Below are 20,892 nucleotides of genomic sequence, written 5' to 3'. Positions count from 1 at the left end.
CAATGCCAAAGCTGACAAACTAAGTGAATATCTCTCATAAATAAGGAGACAGACAGCAATCAAAAAGGACAAGTAACACTGTTTTAGGATTGATGCGATGATGTGACACAGAATACATAGCAAGCAGGCAGTTTTAAATACTGAGCAGAAGGGATCGTTGGAGAAGGCAATGGCACCCCACTCCAGTACTCTTGCCTAGAAAATCCCATGGACGGAGGAGCCTGGTGGGCTGCAGTCCATGGGGTCGCCAAGAGTCACACACGACTGAGCGACTTCACTTTCCCTTTTCACTTTCATGCATTGGAGAAGGAAACGGCAACCCACTCCAGTGTTCTTGCCAGGAGAATCCCAGGGACAGTGGAGCCTGGTGGGCTGCTGTCTATGGGGTTACACAGAGTCGGACACGCCTGAAGCAACTTAGCAGCAGCAGCAGCAGCAGAAGGGATCATTAACATGCAAAAAAAAAAAAAGCATATTTTGTAAACATGTCCCTAGACTAGCATTAATTTTATGATGCGTTTATAATCTCCAGCGCCCCAGTGCCATGTCTTTTATTATGTAATAAACACAACTAAGACAGACTAAGCTCACTGAATGTGTGCTCTTGTTAATTTCCCTCAGTAACAGTGGCATCCCACAAGCTTTTGGCTTCTCAGTTCAAAATTACTGAAGTCAGTCAGAAAAGCAATGCTCTCATAAAACAATATTAGTGTTTCCATTGCTTGAATTTGATTTGCAGATACAGTGGTTATGTGTACACAGCCTATCATTATTACACAAAACAATTAAAGATAATCTAAATAAACAAATAACTTACCTTGTCATAGATCTGGACACTCAGTATTGTGAGGATGGCATTTCTAGAGTAATGTCACACAAAAGGCAGAGAGGATGTTCTAGGAATCAGTCCATCCACTGAAACAACTACTGGCCATGCACAAAGGGTCTGAGCAATTATTTTTGCACCCTGGAAATTAAACACTTACAGCATCCAGGAGTATGCTTAGATAAATGTGTCTGGTACATAAATAGAACCAGTGTTTTCTTAGGTCAGTCTCCCAGGCAATACAAAGAAAAATAAAAATAAACAAACAGGACCTAATCAAACTAGTAAGCTTTTGCACAGCAAAGGAAACCATAAACAAAACGAAAAGACAACCTACAGAATGGGAGAAAAGTATTTGCAAATGATGTGATCAACCAGTGTTTAATTTTCAAAATGTACAGCTTATACAACTCAGCAACACAAATATAAACAACCCAATTGAAAAACAGGCAGAAGACCTCACCAGACATTTCTCCAAAGAATACATACAGATGGTCAAACCAACCATCTAAATTCTGTATCCTTCAAAATTTCTTTAAAAAGTGAAGGAGAAGTGAAGACTTTCTGAGCAAACAAGCAAACAAAATTGAGGGAATTTGTTGCCACTTGAACTGGCTTGCAAAGAATGTTTTAAACATCTTTAGAGAGAAGGAAAATCATATAGGTCAGAAACTCATCTACATAAAGAAAGGGTTATAAAGAAAGAATGAGTGACGGTAAAATAAAAAGTTTTGCTTGTCTACTTTATTTCTCTAACAGATAAAAATTTGCAGAAAATAGCAACAGTATATTTGATTATGTAATGGTTATGGACATATGTATAAATATACATATGCTTATATATGGACTTCCCTGGTGGCTCAGACGGTAAAGCGTCTGTCAACAATGCGGGAGACGTAGATGCGATCCCTGGGTCGGGAAGATTCCCTGGAGAAGGAAATGGCAACCCGCTCCAGTACTCTTGCCAAGAAAATCCCTTGGACAGAGGAGCCTGGTGCAGGCTACTGTCCACGGGGTCACAAAGAGTCGGACATGACTGAGCGACTTCACTTACCCTTACCTTATGCTTATATGTAAGTGGAATGAACCACAACAATGATACAGAGGATGGAAAGGAAGAAGCATAATTATTTGTTATTATAAGAGACATTAACTGTAAAGTGGATGGTGTTATTTCCAAGTGCATCAGAGCATTTAAATATGTGAGGCAAAACTGGCAGAACTTCAAGAAATGGAAACAAAATGAATAAACTACTTCAGTTCAGATCTGTTCAGTTCAGTCACTCAGTTGTGTCTGACTCTTTGCGACCCCATGAACTGCAGCATGCCAGGCCTGCCTGTCCATCACCAACTCCCAGAGTTTACCCTAACTCATGTCCATTGAGTCTGTGATGCCATCTAACCATCTCATCCTCTGTCGTCCCCTTCTCCTCCTGTCTTCAATCTTTCCCAACATCAGGGTCTTTTCAAACGAGTCAGCTCTTTGCATCAGGTGGCCAAAGTGTTGGAGTTTCAGCTTCAACATCAGTCCTTCCAATGAACACCCAGGATTGATTTCCTTTAGGATGGACTGGTTGGATCTCCTAAGACTTAAAATAAATTTAATCAAGGAGGCGAAAGATCTGTACACTGAAAACTATAAAAAAGAAAACAAAGAGGATCAATAAATGAGAGATATCCCATGTATATGAATAAGAATTAATATTGTTAAAATGTCTATACTACCAAAAGCAACCTACAGATTCAATGAAATACGTATCAAAATAGAAGTTTCACAGAAATAGATAAAAAATTAAAATTCATATGCAAGGTTTTCTCTGGTGGTCCAGTAGTTAAGAATCTGCCTACCAGTGCAGTGGGCATGAGTTCAGTCTCTGCTCCAGGAAGATCGCATGTGCCATGAGGCAACTAAGCCCATGCACCACAACTACTAAGCCCAGGCACCCTAGAGCTTATCCTCTGCAACAAAAGAAGCCACCACAGTGAGAAGTCCATGCACCACAACTAGAGAATAGCTCCTAGTTGCCACAGCTAGAGAGAGCCTGCAGAGGAATGGAGACCCAGTGCAGTCAAAAGTCAATAATTAACATTTTTTTAAAAATTCATATGAAACAACAAAGGACCCTGCATAGCCACTGTAATACTAAAAAAGAACAAGGGTGGAGGAATTGCACTTTCTGATTTCAAACTATATTACAAAGCTATAATAATCAAAACAGTATAAAAACAGGTGCACAGACCAATGTAAAAGAATAAAGAACCCAAAAATAAATAGACAAATTTATGATCAACTGATCTCAAGATACATAATCTGGAAAGCACAATTTCTCAAAAATAGAGTGCTGGGAAAACTAGATCACCACCTACAAAAAATAATAATTTGAATCACTATCGTACAACATACAAAACATCACCTCAAAATGGACTGAAGCCGTAAACATAAGACCTAAAGCCATGAAACACCTAGAAGAAAGCAAAAAGGGAAAGCTTCTTTATATTGGTCTGGGCAATGATTTGTTCAATATGATACCAAGAGCATAGGAAAAAGAAGCAAAAATACAATATTTTTTCCTACCAGTAATCCTAGCCACAAATACCCAGAAACTACAGAGAACATTGTATGACCCAGTCTGGCAGAGAAGCAAGTTCAAAATCCCATTCAGCTCCTAAGCATAGCCTCCAGCATACGTGTATCAAAACAGTATATTGTACACATTAAATGGGCTTCTCCAGTGGCTCAGTGGTAAAGAATCTGCCTGCCATGCAGGAGACACAGGTTCTATCCCTGGGTCTGGAAGATCGCCTTGAGGAGGGCACGGCAACCCACTTCAGTATTCTTGCTTGGAGAGTCCCATAGAGAGAGAAGCCTGGTGGGCTACAGTCCATAGGGTCCCAAAGAGCTGTACACAACTAAAGCAACTGAGCATGCATGCACACACACATTAAATACATAAAAAATTTCCAAGTTTTACTGAGGTATAATTGACAGGTAAAAAATTATTTAATTGAAATAGAAGAACTATCCGACCAACAAGGCTTCTCTGATAGCTCAGCTGGTAAACAATCTGCCTGCAATGAGGAAGACCGAGGTGCAATCCTTAGGTTGGGAAGATCCCCGGAAAAGGGAACAGCTACCCACTCCAGTATTCTGGCCAGTATTCACATTAATTAGGTAGGCTAGCTTTAGTAATTACAAAAAATTATAAAATACATATTGGCCACTATGTGGGTAAACAGGACCCCTGTACATTGCTCATGGGAACATGACTGCTGTAGTCGCTGTGAAAAAGGTTGGCAGTTCCTCAAATTTATACATAAAATTGCCACATATCTCATCAATTCTACTCGTATAAATACACTCCCACAAAAATGAAAAAATGTCCATCAAAAACTTGTACACAAATGTTTACAGTAACTCTATTCATAAGACTCAAAGACAGAAACAACACAGATGTCCACCAATAGATGAATGCATTAAAAAAATTATAATATGTGCAAAAATGGAATATTATTCAACGATAAAAGAAAATAACAAAGTACTGATACATGCAACTTAGATGAACCTCCTAAATACCATACTAGGTGAAAGAGCTAGAAATAAAAGGGACAATGCTGTGAGACCTTTCATATGATATATACATAATAGGCAAATTCATAGAGATATAAAGCAGATAACAAGTTAACACAAGATGTGTTAGTGATCATTTACTGGGCGGGTATGTTTCTGCAGAGTGATGGAAAAGTTTTGAAATTAGAGAGAGCAAGTAATCACACAATATTGTGAGTGCAATAAATACCACAAAATTGTACACTTTAAATGGATAATTGTATGCTATGTGAATTTCATCTAATTTTTTTTAATGACATTACTCCACAAACTGATCTACAGATTTCCTACAATCCCTACCAAAATCATTACTGCCTTCCTGGCAAAAGTTGATAAGCTTATCCTATAAATAGTATGAAAATTCAGGGCACTGAGAATAGCCAAAATACTCTTTAAAATTAACAACAAATTTAGAGGACTCACACTTCTCAATTTCAAAACTAACTATAATACAATGCTAGTAATTAAGAAGAACAGATAATGTGTTATGGTACAAGGTTTTCATATAGACTATTGGAAAATATTTGAGATTACACAAATAAACCCTTCCACTGATTAAGTCAACTGATTTTTGACTTAATGCCATAATGGTTCGTGTGGGGAAAACAGTCTTTTCAACTAATGGTGCAGGGTTCAGTCTCGGATACCAGCCTCAAACTCCATATCTATGACAATTCATTTTACTTTACACTCAATTAAGGCTTCTCTCTTTCATTCACCTACTCTTTCCCATCATACACCTTTGCACCTCTACATATACTATTCACCCATCTGAAATTCCTTTCTTTCTCTTTCATGCAAATATATTAAATTTATTTTCAACCACCTGACATGCAGAAGTCCAGCTAGATTAAGCCATTCTCTTACATTTCCTCAAACAGTGTGTGCAGAGATCATATCCATCTTCATATTACACTATGATATTTATATTTTACACCTGTTTGTAATTGTTTATTTTTCACCTGAGGAGTCATTCTGACTCTTCTTGGGTATACTCAGTTCAGTTCAGTTCAGTCACTCAGTCATGTCAGACACTTTGCAACCCCATGAATCACAGCACACGAGGCCTCCCTGTCCATCACCAACTCCTGGAGTTTACTCAAACTCATGTCCATCGAGTTGGTGATGCCATCCAGCCATCTCATCCTCTGTTGTACCCTTCAACTCCTGCCCCCAATCCCTCCCAGAATCAGGGTCTTTTCCAATGAGTCAACTCTTCACATGAGGTGGCCAAAGTACTGGAGTTTCAGCTTTCGCATCAGTCCTTCCAATGAACACCCAGGACTGATCTCCTTTAGGATGGACTGATTGGATCTCCTTGCAGTCCAAGGGGCTCTCAAGACTCTTCAACACCACAGTTCCAAAGCATCAATTCTTCAGCTCTCAGCTTTCTTCACAGTCCAACTCTCTCATCCATGCATGACCACTGGAAAAACCATAGCCTTGACTAGACGGATCTTTGTTGGCAAAGTAATGTCTCTGCTTTTCAATATACTATCTAGGTTGATCATAATTTTCATACCAAGGAGTAAGTGTCTTTTAATTTCAAGGCTGAAGTCACCAACTGCAGTGATGTTGCAGCCCAAAAAAATAAAGTCTGACACTGTTTCCAGTGTTTCTCCATCTATTTCCCATGAAGTGATGGGTCCAGATGCCATGATCTTCGTTTTCTGAATGTTGAGTTTTTTCACTCTCCTCTTTCACTTTCATCAAGAGGCTTTTTAGATCTTCTTCATTTTCTGCCATAAGAGTGGTATCATCTGCATATCTGAGGTTATTGATATTTCTCCCAGCAATCTTGATTCCAGCTTGTGCTTCTTCCAGCCCAGCATTTCTTATGATGTACTCTGCCTTGAAGTTAAATAAGCAGGGTGACAATATACAGCCTTGACAATATACAGTATTCCTTTTCCTATTTGGAACCAGTCTGTTGTTCCATGTCCAGTTCTAACTGTTGCTTCCTGACCTGCATATAGGTTTCTCAAGAAGCAGGTCAGATGGTCTGGTATTCCCATCTCTTTCAGAATTTTCCACTGTTGATTGTGATCCACACAGTCAAAAGCTTTAGCATAGTCAATAAAGCAGAAATAGATGTTTTGCTGGAACTCTCTTGCTTTTTCCATGATCCAGCGGATGTTGGCAATTTGATCTCTGGTTCCTCTGCCTTTTCCAAAACCAGCATGAACATCTGGAAGTTCACGGTTCATGTATTGCTGAAGTCTGGCTTGGAGAATTTTGAGCATTACTTTACTAGCATGTGAGATGAGTGCAATTGTGTGGTAGTTTGAGCATTCTTTGGCACTGCCTTTCTTTGGGATTGGAATGAAAACTGACCTTTTCCAGTCCTGTGGCCACTGCTGAGTTTTCCAAATTTGCTGGCATATTGAGTGCAGCACTTTCACAGCCTCATCTTTCAGGATTTGAAAGAGCTCAACTGGAATTCCATCACCTCAACTAGCTTTGTTCGTAGTGATGCTTTCTAAGGCCCACTTGACTTCACATTCCAGGATGTCTGGCTCTAGGTGAGTGATCACACCATCGTGATTATCTGGGTAGTGAAGATCCTTTTTGTACAGTTCTTCTGTGTATTCTTGCCACCTCTTCTTAATATCTTCTGCTTCTGTTAGATCCAGACCATTTCTGTCCTTTATCGAGCCCATCTTTGCATGAAATGTTCCCTTGGTATCTCTAATTTTCTTGACGAAATCTCTAGTCTTTCCCATTCTGTTGTTTTCCTCTATTTCTTTGCATTGATCGCTGAGGAAGGTTTTCTTAGCTCTCCTTGCTATTCTTTGGAACTCTACATTCAGATACTTATATCTTTCCTTTTCTCATTTGCTTTTCACTTCTCTTCTTTTCACAGCTATTTGTAAGGCCTCCCCAGACAGTCATTTTGCTTTTTTGCATTTCTTTTCCGTGAGGATGGTCTTGATCCCTGTCTCCTGTACAATGTCACGAACCTCCATCCATAGTTCATCAGGCTCTCTGTCTATCAGATCTAGTCCCTTAAATCTATTTCTCACTTCCACTGTATAATCATAAGGGATTTGATTTAGGTCATACCTGAATGGTTTAGTGGTTTCCCCCACTTTCTTCAATTTAAGTCTGAATTTGGTAGTAAGGCGTTCATGATCTGAGCCACAGTCAGCTCCTGGTCTTGTTTTTGCTGACTGTATAGAGCTTTTCCATCTTTGGCTGCAAAAAATATAATCAATCTAATTTTGGTGTTATTTAACATGCCAAGCCCTATTTAACAACTGTGGTATAAATATTAATATAACATGGTCTCTGTATTGAGAGAAATTTTCACTTCACAAATACATAATTTTCTATGTTGACAGATGCATTTGCGGGAGAAAATCATGACCCTGGATCAAATATGATAATTTTTTCCTATATTCATATATCATGTTATATGAGTATAGGCTTCCCTTGTGGCTCAGATGGTAAGGAGTCTGCTTGTGATGCAGGAAACCTGGGTTCGATCTCTGGGTTGGGAAGATCCCCTGGAGGAGGAAATGGCAACCCACTCCAGTATTCTTGCCTGAAGAATCCCATGGACAGAGAAGCCTGGTGGGCTACAGTCCATGGGGTCACATAGAGTCGGGCATGACTGAGTGACTAACAGACACACATATGTTGACAGATGCATTTGAGGGAGAAAATTATGACCATGTGCCAGGGTCCTGCCCCAGTGGATCCAAGGAATTCAAAGGGGAGACGGCGTAGGTGAGGAAAACTTATTTATTTAATTAGAAATATAAAGAGAGATTAGGAAGAAATAGTGTAGTAGGAAAATTTAGTGGAGAAAAAAGGTTAAATAACTTGGTTTACGTGGAAAACCAATAAAGTTCCATGACAAGGAACTTGCACCATCTACGTTAGGCCACCGGCATCCTCTTGAATAGCAGGGGGTGCCCCGCCTTGGGCTTCCTCTCTCGTGATTCTTAGAAGCCTGGGCAAGTAAGTATACATGGCGAGCCTCCACGCCCCAGATGGGAATTCATCCAGAAAACACAGTAAGAAAAGAAGACACGGGGGAAACCAGTCTTTCCAGTGACTGGCCTCCCCTCTATTGTCCAGAAAGGCCTTATATACCTTTTGATTTTACATAGAGATCAGTGGATAAAACAAAATTATGCAGCGTCAGCAGCCCTGACTCTTATCAAGACCAGGCTTTCTCTCTGCATACTTAGTTGTATACACAAATCTTAGGTGATTTACATCATCTTCTGGCCAGAAGGCCAATTAACATTTTACGGCCCTTTTCTGATAAGGGTTTGTCAACCAGAAGACTTGTTTGTCTTAAAAGTGTTGTTCTTCTCAAAGTCTGGTGCCACTCTCAAAAAGCACTAAATAAAGTTACATTCTTACATAGCACGGACACAGCAATTTATAACAATGAAACAAGTGATTTATAACAAAGAGAAAGTTAATTAACTCAAAAGTCTAGTGTTACTAACATCAAAACTACTATATTCCTATTTCTATATCCCAATTACATTGATTAATATCCTTCAGCTGTCTAAAAGATAAAGAATATGGAGGCCTGGCAGCAGTCATTGACTCAACAGTGAAACCCATCACCAATATAATTTTTAGCTTTTTAGAAAAGGCTCTGTATCTTTAAGATGCTTTAAGCTTCGTGCCTTTCGCAGTTGGGGGGCTATAAATAATTCACAAGTTGTAAAAAGTCTGGGGGAACCTGTCAGGCAAGTTAGAGAGCCATCAGAAGGGTTTGAGCTGAAACATTCCTTTCATATGCAGGAGACTGAAGCCCTGAGTTAACTTTTTCCCAGAGAATGTCAGAAGAGTGGAAAGCACAGTACAATAAAATCAGGCCGACTCTGGTTTTTGAGGACAGATATTCAGGAAAACCCAGGGGGAAGCCCTGAAGCCAGACCACGCCTTTGCGTTTTGTCGGGCTTCCTTCCTCATGACCTTTGCCATGGGCGGGATTCCTCACGCTGGCTCCCGGCAACCATGGATCAAATATGATAATTTTTCCTATACTCATATATCATGTTTATAGCATAAATGCATTTTTATCTCAATTCTCTCATATTTTACCTCAATTCTTCCTTACCATCATGAAATATAGGATGATATAAAATACTATGATTTACATTTGTAGATGACAAAAGAATTTAGACAACCTGAAAAGAACACAGAGCTAGTCCTTGATGTTTCTACTTCTGTCTCATACACTCAAACATAAAATCAATATTTTAGGGCTGAAAGGTTCCTAAAGAACCAGGAAACACAACCAATATTTTATGGATAAAGTAACTGGCACCAGAAGAATTAAGTAACTTCTGTGATGTCTCTTAGGCAGAGGGTAGAACACAGCTTAGCACAGGGTACACCTGTAATGTTTGTTTATGTTTCTTACACACACAAAAACAATCATTTTGTTGTTCCCAAAGCAGTTACCTTGTAGGTTAAGATGCCAAATGAAGCATCAAGATCTGCCTCCTATCCCAGTTGTCCTCTGGCAGCAATCTCCCCTTTGAAGTAGATATTCTCTTCCTTACTAAATGCAGATATTTCTGTCAACTAATGTGCTTAAATAGCAACTGTGTGTGTGTGTGTGTGTGTGTGTGTCCGCACACACACGCTAAGTTACTTCAGTCGTGTCTGACACTTTGTGACCCTATGAACTGTAGCCTGCCAGGCTCCTCTGTCCATGGGATTCTCCAGGTGAGAATACTGGAGTGGGTTGCCATTCCCGCCTTCCTGACCCAGGGATGGAACCTGCATCTCTCACATCTCCTGCATTGCAGATGGATTCTTTACCCATGAGCCACCGGGAAAGCCCTAAATAGCACCTAAGTGGTATGAAATCAACGTATCTCCTTCCATATCAATAAACAAGAAATGGCATAGCCATTAGTAATTTCTGGCTTCCAAATGTAAATGAGGGCTCCAAAAACTGAGATCTGACAGATGCTGCCACCCCCTCAAGATGACTGCTGAGGAGCTGGCGGAAGGCCAGAAGAAACTTAAGAGGCTGCATTCCTCTAGGTGAGCAACGAAACTGGATTTGGCCCCAGAGAGCTGAGGTGCATATGGAAGGAATGAATTCAGTGAGCCAAGAGGCTTGCATCTTCTCATACACAGAACGCTAGATTCCTTAACTTGATATCTGATCTTTGATGTTCAGTCTGCTTGCTCCCTTTGTTGCAAACCTGTATATAGCCTGACTCTCCTCCTGCCTCCTTGGAGCAGTTTCCTCAGATGTGGTCACCCTCACTCAGAGTCCTAACCATTCCCACCAAATAAAATAACTCTACTTTCAGGATGTGACTATATTTTTTAGTCAACAGTGGAGTTTGAATGACAAGACTTGTGAGTAATGGGAGCCTATCCAGAAGGACCTAGAAGTCCTTCAATTGCTGCAGGCATCCCTTTGGAGAAGTTACCAAACTGGTTTCTGGAAATTGGTGTGAAAACCACTGAACAGTGTCAATAGGACTGAATTGCAGTTCTGTTTTCTGGGCATGCATTTTCTTGTCTATTATCAAAGGGCTCAACCATCAGCCCCAGATGAACACTATGATGCTAAGCTCTAGGCAGGACTGTGCTCTTCACACTTTCACCTGGTGTATAGAAATCTGGACCTCATGGAGAAAATAGCAGAAATGATTTTGTTAGGGGAAGCACACTGATTGAAACAGCCCACCTTGGCCAGGCACCATAGTAACCATTTATGTGAGCTGTTTTATGACAGGAGGTTCCTGGTAAGGAACAGGGAACTAATAAGCCTCCACCAACCAGAAGAGTTTGGGAAAGGTCAAAAGGAGACACCACCTGTCCAACCACCTCCCAGAATCCTTCTCTCTGGCATCCATCTTGGCTGAACAAGGCATGCACTACCAGGAAGGACTCTGAGTCAGAACGATTGGTTAAGGACAACCAGGAAATTAATCCCATCACCATAAAACCCAAGACTGCAAGCCATTTGACAGAGCAGTTCTGGGTTCCCTTACCCTACTGCTCTCCACCCGGGTGCCCTTTCCCAATAAAATCTCTTGCTTTGTCAGCACATGTGTCTCCTCAGACAATTCATTTTCAAATGTTAGACAAGAGCCCAGTTTCAGGCCATGGAAGGGGTCCCTCTTCCTGCAACAATTCCTCAAGAAGAAAGGACGTTGGCCTCACCTGAACCTATGGAGAGCTCAGAATCCTGAAGTTTTCATTCAATTTTTCCATTAGATTTAGAAAAGTCTGATCTTTATAATCAAAACGGTTCTGGAAAATAATGGAGCAGATCACACTTCAGGGAGCACAGCACAGGATGAAAGTGGGATTGCTGCTGCTACTAAATCACTTCAGTCGTGTCCGACTCTGTGTGACCCAATAGACAGCAGCCCACCAGGCTCCCCCATCCCTGGGATTCTCCAAGCAAGAACACTGGAGTGGGTTGCCATTTCCTTCTCCAATGCATGAAAGTGAAAAGTGAAAGTGAAGTCGCTCAGTCGTGTCCGACTCTTAGTGACCCCATGGACTGCAGCAAGAGTACTGCAGTGGGGTGCCATTGCCTTCTCCGAAGTGGGATCGCAGGGTGAGGCTAAAAAATCAGAAACAATTTTAAGACACCATTGAAATATACAGATAAAACATTTGGTGTTTATGATAACATGTGAAAGTTGTTTTAGAAACTTTAAACTGAAAAAGGAATTCATAGGGCCTGGACTCCATCTTAGGCCTGTTCATGCTGATCATGCCCAGCCACCTTTCCAATGGACTCTGAACTCTGTGTTTAGTACCTATGAAAACAACAACAGAAGGATAAGACCCCCTCCAGACAAGGGAACCTTGAAGATCGTATCTAGGTTACTCATCGCCTAAGAGAAAACATACACTAATCACCCCTTCCTCCAGACAGGCCATAAATTTTTCTGTATCTATCAGAGTGTAACCTCGGGTTTATTGATTATTGGGTAATTGTTTGACTGTTTGAGCACATGAGCACATAGCACGTGAATGATGGGGTTATTGAGATTGTATTTTCCTTGGTTTATTTAAATCTCAAGGAATTTGGAGTGGTGGGTTCAGACACGTTCACATGGGGTATAAAAGATTTTCACAAATGCTGGTCAGGGTCCTTGGCTAAGAGGAGACTCTGCCTTGGGCCCGCCGGTGTAATAAACTGCACTCCACTATCTGCATTGTCCTTCTGAGTAGTTTGTTTCCTGGAACACATTGCTACAACAAAACAATATCGTATCTACGAATTCCCTTAACAAATATTCAACAAGCATAAAATCAACCCTTCACTTTTAACTTAAAATGAGTAGATTTCAGCACAGGTAATTAAATAATGGGTTGTTTTTAATTATTCAATTCACTTCCACTGCCTTTTCTTGTACCCTTTTCACCCAAGATGCCTGTTAATTTGAAGAGAAAATGGTGAAAATTAAAGAGGTCATTTAAAAATACCATTTAGTGACACGACTGAGCGACTTCACTTTCACTTTCATAGCTGAGTTACAATATATTAGTTCAAGGTGTACAACTGAAAATGCGATTCAATACTCTTTATTGGTGAACTTAATATATATGAGTGGGAATTTAAAGCACAGGAAGAGAAAAGGAAAAAACATAGCTCAAAAGAGTCCGTCACTGAAATCAAGCAAGATTTATCCTCTAAAACAAAGGAGACTCAGTTGGGGGAGGCAACCAGCTCTTTATCTAGTTAGTCCTCTGGCTGTTTATTTAGTCAGCTTTGGATGCCCCTTTGAAATGGATGCCTCAGCCATCAAGGATCAAATCAGACACTTGCATTACAAAGTAGTGGGAAAATTGTCAAGATTTATATATACTCCAAATTAGAAAATGCAAATCAGAAGCAAGAGATATCACCTATTCTATCTGTTAGAATAGGCACTACCCCCAGAAAAAAAAAGAGAAGAAAAAAAAAGGATGAAGGAATAGAAGGAAGGAGAGGAAGGGAGTGGAGAAGAAAATAACAACTGTTGGTGAGGGTGGGGAGGTAGAATACTACTACCAGAAGCCCCTGTGGAAAACACTAGGATGGTTTCCCAAATAATCAAAACTAGAATTACCGTATTACCCAGCAATCCCCTTTCTGAGTTTCTCTTCAAAAGAACTGACTCAAACTTTCAAAGTGATATTTGTACTTCCATAACCTTAAAAGTTGAGGTAAAACAATCTAAATATCCCCCCATGATTAATGAATAAAGAAAAATGTAAATATAAATACTGGAATAGTATTCAGCCATAAATATGAAACAAATCTTCCCACATGACACAACATAGATGAACCTTGAGCAAACTGTACTAAGCTGAAAAAGCCAATCACAGTAGGACAAAGGATTCATGATTCCCCTTATACGAAGTATCTAAATGAGTCAAACTTATAGAAACGAGAAGTATCCATCTGGCAAAAAGCTTCCTTTGTTGAAGTTTAAAAAAAAGACATCTTTCATTTTCACCAAGAATTTTATTGAACAACACATTCACCATTTGTTCCCCTACCTTCTGCAATTTTTCACACAACTTCTTACTTCCATCTTCCTAAAACTTTTTGGTTTTGAGCAAAGAAATGTTCCAAGTGTCTTTTACAGTCTTCTGGGGAACTGAAAATTTTTCCATTAAGAGAATTTTGTAAAAACCAAAATAAATTGATATCTGAAGGTGCAATGTCCAGTGAGTATGGCAGCTGAATCAGAACTTCCCAGCCAAGGTGTAAAAGTTTCTGCCTGGTCATCAAAGAAACATGTGGTTTTGCATTATCCACATGGAAATTTATGCATTTTCAGTTGATTAATTCCAGACATTTTTCATCAAGTGCTAACTGGAAGCAGTACTTGTGGGAACTAATTGTTTGGTTTTCCAGAAGGAGCTCATAATAGAGTTTCACCATAAACATAACATTACCTTCTTTGCATGAAGACTGGCCTTTGGTGTGGTTGGTGGTGATTCATTTTGCTTGCTTCATGATCTCTTCCATTTCACTTTATTTTTCAGTATCCACTTTTCATCACTCATCATAATTTGTTTTAAAAATGAATGTTTTAATTGTGTTTAAGTAGAGAGTTGCATATGGAAATATGGTCAAGTTTTTTTTCCCATAAAATCATCTATGTGACTGTTAGGTAGGTAGAATAGGGAAAAGGAGTCCAAAATATCTGTGGCTAAAAGACAAGGAAAGGAAAAGCCTGCAAAAATAGAACAAAGGAAGGTCTGAGGACCACAGTGAGGATCTCAGGTAAAACACACAACACTCCTGGCTGGCCCAGTTTACATAGGGCAGGCCCAGGGAGAGAGAAACATAAAAAGAGGAGCCAAAGCTAGCTCTCTCTCTCTCTCTCCTGCGCACTGGGGCGCTCTTCTCTTCGTGTCTTTGGATCAATGTGCCCTCACGCCTTGAAGATGGATTTTCCTGCTCTCTTCTAAATAAAATAGAGCTATAACACTGATTTGTCTAAGAGCCAAAACATGGTCCTTTTAAGACCTGACAGATATAACACGGTCTATCTAAAACCCGAGAGCTGTGACACGCCGAGGGGGCTTTAATGTCCGTCACTCCAAATCTTTGTTGTGACAAGACAAAAACTAAGGAACATACACTCGCGTGACATGATTAACATAACCACCAAGCTGGTGTAAATTATTTTCAATGTTTAATTTGGATATTTTGTGTATGTTGGCTATCTTCCACCTGGATTGTTCTCAATAATTGATCACTATCAACTTCAGTCGATCTACCTGATCAGGAATTATTGTCCAGCAAGAAATCTCCAATGTGAAACTTTGCAAACCACTTTTCACATGTTCGATCTGTTATAGCACCTTCTCCAAACACTACACAAATCCTTTTTGTGCTTCAGTTACGTTTTTACCTTTCTTGAAATAATAAAGCATCACATGGCAAAAAATGTTGCATTTTCTTCCATCTTCAATGTTCAAATAGCTACACAAAAATTCACTTTCTGCCAGTAGAGTGGTATCATCTGCATATATGAGGTTGTTGTTATTTCTCCTGGCAATCTTGATTCCAGATTGTGATTCATCCAGCCTGGTAATTCACACCAGGGAATCCAGACCTCTGCATAGAAGTTAAATAAGCAGGGTGACAAGATACCGCTTTGTTGTACTCCTTTCCCAATTTTTAACAGTCCGTGTTCCATGTCCACTTCTAATCATTGCTTCTTGGCCTGTATACAGGTCTCTCAGGAGATGAGTAAGGTGGTCTGGTATTACCATTTCTTTAAGAATTTTCCATAGTTTGTTGTGATCCACACAGTCAAAGGCTTTAGTGTAGTCAATAAAGAAGAAGTAGATGTTTCTCTGGAACTCCCTTCCTTCTCCATGATCCAAAAACTGTTGGCAATCTGATCTGTTTCAGATTGCCTTCCTCTGCCTCTTAAAAACCCAACTTGTACATCTGGAAGTTCTCAGCTCACATACTGCTGAAGCCTAACTTGAAGGATTTTGTGCATCACCTTGGTATCATGTAAAATTGTATGGAAGTCTGAACATTGCCTTTCTTTGGGATTGGAATGAAATTGTATGGAAGTCTGGCATTGCCTTTCTTTGGGATTGGAATGAAAACTGACCTTTTCCAATCCTGTGGCCACTGCTGAGAGTTCCAAATTTACTGATATACTGAGTGCAGCATTTTAACAGCATCATCTTTTAGGATTTTAAATAGCTTAGCTGGAATTCCATTACCTTCATTAACTTTGTAGTAAGCCAAAGCCTTTGACTGTGTGGATCACAATAAACTGTGGAAAATTCTGAGAGAGATGGGAATACCAGACCACCTAACCTATGTTTTGAGAAATCTGCATGCAAGTCAGGAAGCAACAGTTAGAACTGGACATGGAATAACAGACTGGTTCCAAATAGGAAAAGCAGTATGTCAAGGCTGTATATTGTCACCCTGCTTATTTAACTTCTATGCAGAGTACATCATGAGAAACGCTAGACTGGGAGAAGCACACGCTGGAATCAAGATTGCCAGGAGAAACATCAATAACCTCAGATATGCAGATGACACCACCCTTATGGCAGAAAGCAAAGAACTAAAAAGCCTCTTGATGAAAGTGAAAGAGGAGAGTGAAAAAGCTGGCTAAAGCTCAACATTCAGAAAACAAAGATCATGGCATCCAGTCCCATCACTTCATGGGAAATAGATGGGGAAACAGTGGAAACAGTGTCAGACTTTATTGTGGGGGGCTCCAAAATCACTGCAGATGGTGACTGCAGCCATGAAATTAAAAGCTGCTTACTCCTTGGGAAAAAAGTTATGACCAACCTAGACAGCATATTCAAAAGCAGAGACATTACTTTGCCGACTAAGGTCCATCTAGTCAAGGCTATGGTTTTTCCAGTGCTCATGTATGGATGTGAGAGTTGGACTGTGAAGAAGGCTGAGCGCCGAAGAATTGATGCTTTTGAACTGTGGTGTTGGAGAAGACTCTTGAGAGTCCCTTGGACTGCAAGGAGATCCAACCAGTCGATTCTAAAGGAGATCAGCCCAGGGATTTCTTTGCAAGGAATGATGCTAAAGCTGAAACTCCAGTACTTTGGCCACCTCATGTGAAGAGTTGACTCATTGGAAAAGACTCTGATGCTTGGAGGGATTGGGGGCAGGAGGAGAAGGGGACGACAGAGGATGAGATGGCTGGATGGCATCACTGACTGGAAGAACGTGAATCTGAGTTAACTCCAGGAGTTGGTGATGGACAGGGAGGCCTGGCGTGCTGTGATTCATGGGGTCGCAAAGAGTCGGACATGACTGAGTGACTGAACTGAACTCAATGCTTCCTAAGGCCCACTTGACTTCATACTCCAGGATGTCTGGCTCTAGGTGAGTGACCACACCATTGTGGTTATTCAGGTAATTAAGACCTTTTTATACAGTTTTTCTGTGTATTCTTGCTACCTCTTCTTAACCTCTTCTGCCTCTGTTAGGTCCTTACCATTTCTGTCCTTTACTGTACCCATCTTTGCATGAAATGTTCCCTTGTCATCTCCAATTTTCTTGAGGAGATCTATTATTTCCCTCTCTTTCTTTGCATTGTTCATTCAAAAAGGCCTTTTTATTTCCCCTTGCTATTCTCTGGAACTCCACATTTAGTTAGGTTTATCTTTCCCTTTCTCCCTTGCCTTTCGTTTCTTTTCTTTCCTCAGCTATTTTTAAAGCCTCCTCAAACAACCACTTTGCCTTCTTGCATTTCTTTTCCTTTGGTATGATTTTGGTCACTGTCTCTTATACAATAGTTATAATTTACAAGTATAATGTCATGTACAATGTACATGTATAATGTCCATCCATAGTTATAATGCACACTTAATTTGTTAAGATCATAGATCTTATATAGTTTTTTAACTACAAATTTTTGTAAAATGTTGGAACAAATGGTTAAGGTATGGAACTATGCCAGGCTTCATTAAGGAGCTTCTACACCAGGTTCCTTTTAAATTACATAGATCTAAGTTTAAAACAACTTTTATTTTGGCTAGATAGATAAAGGGCAATTTTGAAAGCCTTGGGCATTTCTTTGTCAATATGTGATTCACAGTAAATCCGATTCAAGTCTTTCATTTAATATAGAAGAAAGAATTTTAAAACAGAATAATTTGAAATATGAGCTGAAAATCAGAGTCCTTGTGAGAACTATTGTACAGGTCATTGCACCTAGTAGTGGGAAGTAAATAATTACCATACATTTGTTACCAAAATCTAGTAAAAAGGGGGCAATGTTTAGCAAACTGAAAGCAAAGCCAAATTTCATTCAGAGAAGACCAGGTAGCAGTTACTGATAATCCTAAAGTCAAGTTAAACCAAACATTTTCAAACTTGGTATTTGTGTATTTTGCAGAATTATGACGCAGCAAGTATTTATTCAAAATTTATAAATACTGCTACTTCAGTCATGTCCGACTCTGTGTGACCCTATAGATGGCAGCCCATCAGGCTCCCCCGTCCCTGGGATTCTCCAGGCAAGAACACTGGAGTGGGTTGCCATTTCCTTCTTCAATGCAGGAAAGTGAAAAGTGAAAGTGAAGTCTTAAACTGTATATATAAATCAATATACTAAGTATTAAGTAACAAGAAATAATGAAAGCTGATATTTTTAAATGGTACTGTCTACACAGAGAAATCAAAATAGATAAGAACTGTACTAAGATATGTCTAAGAAGATAAAACCATAGATTGTATTACTCTTGGTCCAAACTACAGGCCTGGGCCCTCAGATGCGTCTGTGATGCTTAATATATAAATATAGTTCAATTATGTAACATACAAGTCACACGTTTCATGGTACATAAGGGCATGATGAGGTCATTCTAACCCTGTCCACTTAACAAATATTCCCTGCTGAAATGCTCTGAAATAGACAACCACTATGGAAAAACGTTATCTAACGCTGTCAGGAAGCAATTCAAAACCATTCCTTGTGACTTCTGACTTGAAAAGAAGTTCAGCATTACAATTAAATAACCAATATCCACACTGCATGCACAGTTATGGGAGTACACATATGACAAGCACACATACACAAAAGCTCGCTTGGTTCTCTCTCTTCTTCACACTCCCCAGCTCCATAGAAGGGCTGACAACTACAACCCATGTGAACGATGTGGCCTTTCCTGAAATGTTTCCAAGGATGTCAACAGAGAAGACAGCAGTCTGTTAAGGTCAGAGTTACAGAGCACAGAATCACTCACCGTTGGTTTTTCGCAACTCCTCCACCAGGCAGTGCGCTTCCTCTTGAACACGGTCCTCAGTGCTCCTCTCCCCCATCCTCCCCCTACACAAGGACCTATTTAGACAATGTGCCCCAGAAATATGTATTAGTATCATGTGTGTGTGTTAGTCAGTTCAGTTCAGTCTCTCAGTCGTGTCCGACTCTTTGCAACCCCAAGGACTGCAGCACACCAGGCTTCCCTATCCATCAGCAAACCCCAGAGCTTGCTCAAACTCATATCCATCAAGTTGGTGATGCCATCCAACCCATCTCATCCTCTGTTGTCCTCTTCTCCTCCTGCCTTCAATCTTTCCAAGCATCAGGGTCTTTTCCAATGAGTCAGTTCTTCACATCAGGTGGCCAAAGTATTGGAGTTTCAGCTTCCAGTGAATATTCAGAACTGATTTCCTTTAGGACTGACGACTCTTTGCACCAACTCTTTGCAACCCCATGGACAACAGCCTGCCAAGCTCCTCGGTCCATGGAATTCTCCTGACAAGACTACTGGAATGGGTAGCCATTCCCTTCTTCAGGGGATCTTCCTGACCCAGGGGTGGGATCAAACCCTGGTCTCCCACATTGTAAGCAGATTCTTTACTCTCTGAGCCACTGTGCGTGCATGCTAAGTTGCTTCAGTCGTGTCCAACTCTTCATAACCCTGTGGACTGTAGCCTGCCAGGCTCCTCTGTCCATGGGATTTTCCAGGAAAGAACACTGAAGTGGGTTGCGGTGCCTTCCTCCAGGGGATCTTCCCGACCCAGGGATCAAACCTGAGTCTTTTAAGTCTCCTGTATTGACAGGCAGGTTCTTTACCTCTAGCACCACCTGGGAAACCCCACGGCAGCCCATTAGTGTCATAACTGGGCTTAATTTGCTTACTGTTTGCAAGCCACTGGAGGAGCATAAAACCTACTTACATTGCTTAAGGATTTGCTGATGTCATTAACATCTAACTGTAGGGTATTTGCAAGAATCGGGAGAGGAGTGGGGCCCAGCAGGAGCTTCTCTTTCCCAGAGCTCTGTTTCCAGAGTGAGAGGAGAAGCAGGCAGGAGAGACAGAGAATCAGGACCACAGCCAGATCCACTGGCGCCTCCTCTTCTCACTCAAACGACTGTGAGCCTGAAACCTAAAGCTTTTATAACAGTCCCTGCTAATTCAATTTGCACCTGTCTTAGGTGTAAAGAGATCAATCAATTAAACCCACTTTGGACTCTCTTCTGCGGGACTTTGCCACTCTGACAAAAACAGAAACACTGTTCTTTAGTCTTGTTTTCTCTGTGTACAATGATGACTCTAGAGATTCTAGTTTATTTGTACTGGGTTGGGGTCCAGGTATTGCTAATTAAAAAATTAAGTGGTTCTAACACACAACCCGGGTGTGGGGATCCATGCGCGGATGTCCGGGAGAGTCCGGGGCTGAAGGAGGCGGCTCCGGGCTGCGCGGAGGGCGGGTGGCAGGCCCTGGCTGCGGAGTGTGCACACCCGCCCGCATTCGCCGGAGACCGGAATCAGCCATTTCTTCAAGGAGTCCTGGTTTCTTTCCTTGGGTCAGAGTATTTAGAAATCAAGAACTGGACAGCAGTCCACAGGGCTAGGTGATGAGGAATAAGAATGAACACTTGATGTGTGCTTTATGTGTGGAGTGCTGCAGGAGCACACAGAAGGCACAGTTCACCCAGTTTCAGAAAGATCCAACCAGTCCATCCTAAAGGAAGTCAGTCCTGAATATTCA

The 20,892-nt window shown here is 40.7% G+C and overlaps 1 pseudogene; it reads right to left on the bottom strand.

Annotated features, from left to right (window-relative positions):
- Positions 1-20,676, bottom strand: part of LOC138427923 (cytochrome P450 2C42-like) — a 40,298-nt pseudogene extending 19,622 nt beyond the window's left edge.
- Positions 20,677-20,892: the final 216 nt, after the last annotated feature.

Source organism: Ovis canadensis, chromosome 22 (genome assembly GCF_042477335.2).
Source record: "Ovis canadensis isolate MfBH-ARS-UI-01 breed Bighorn chromosome 22, ARS-UI_OviCan_v2, whole genome shotgun sequence".
Taxonomy (NCBI): Eukaryota; Metazoa; Chordata; class Mammalia; order Artiodactyla; family Bovidae; genus Ovis; species Ovis canadensis.
Note: the sequence above shows the minus strand (reverse complement) of the source record. Positions and strands in the feature narration are given on the sequence as shown.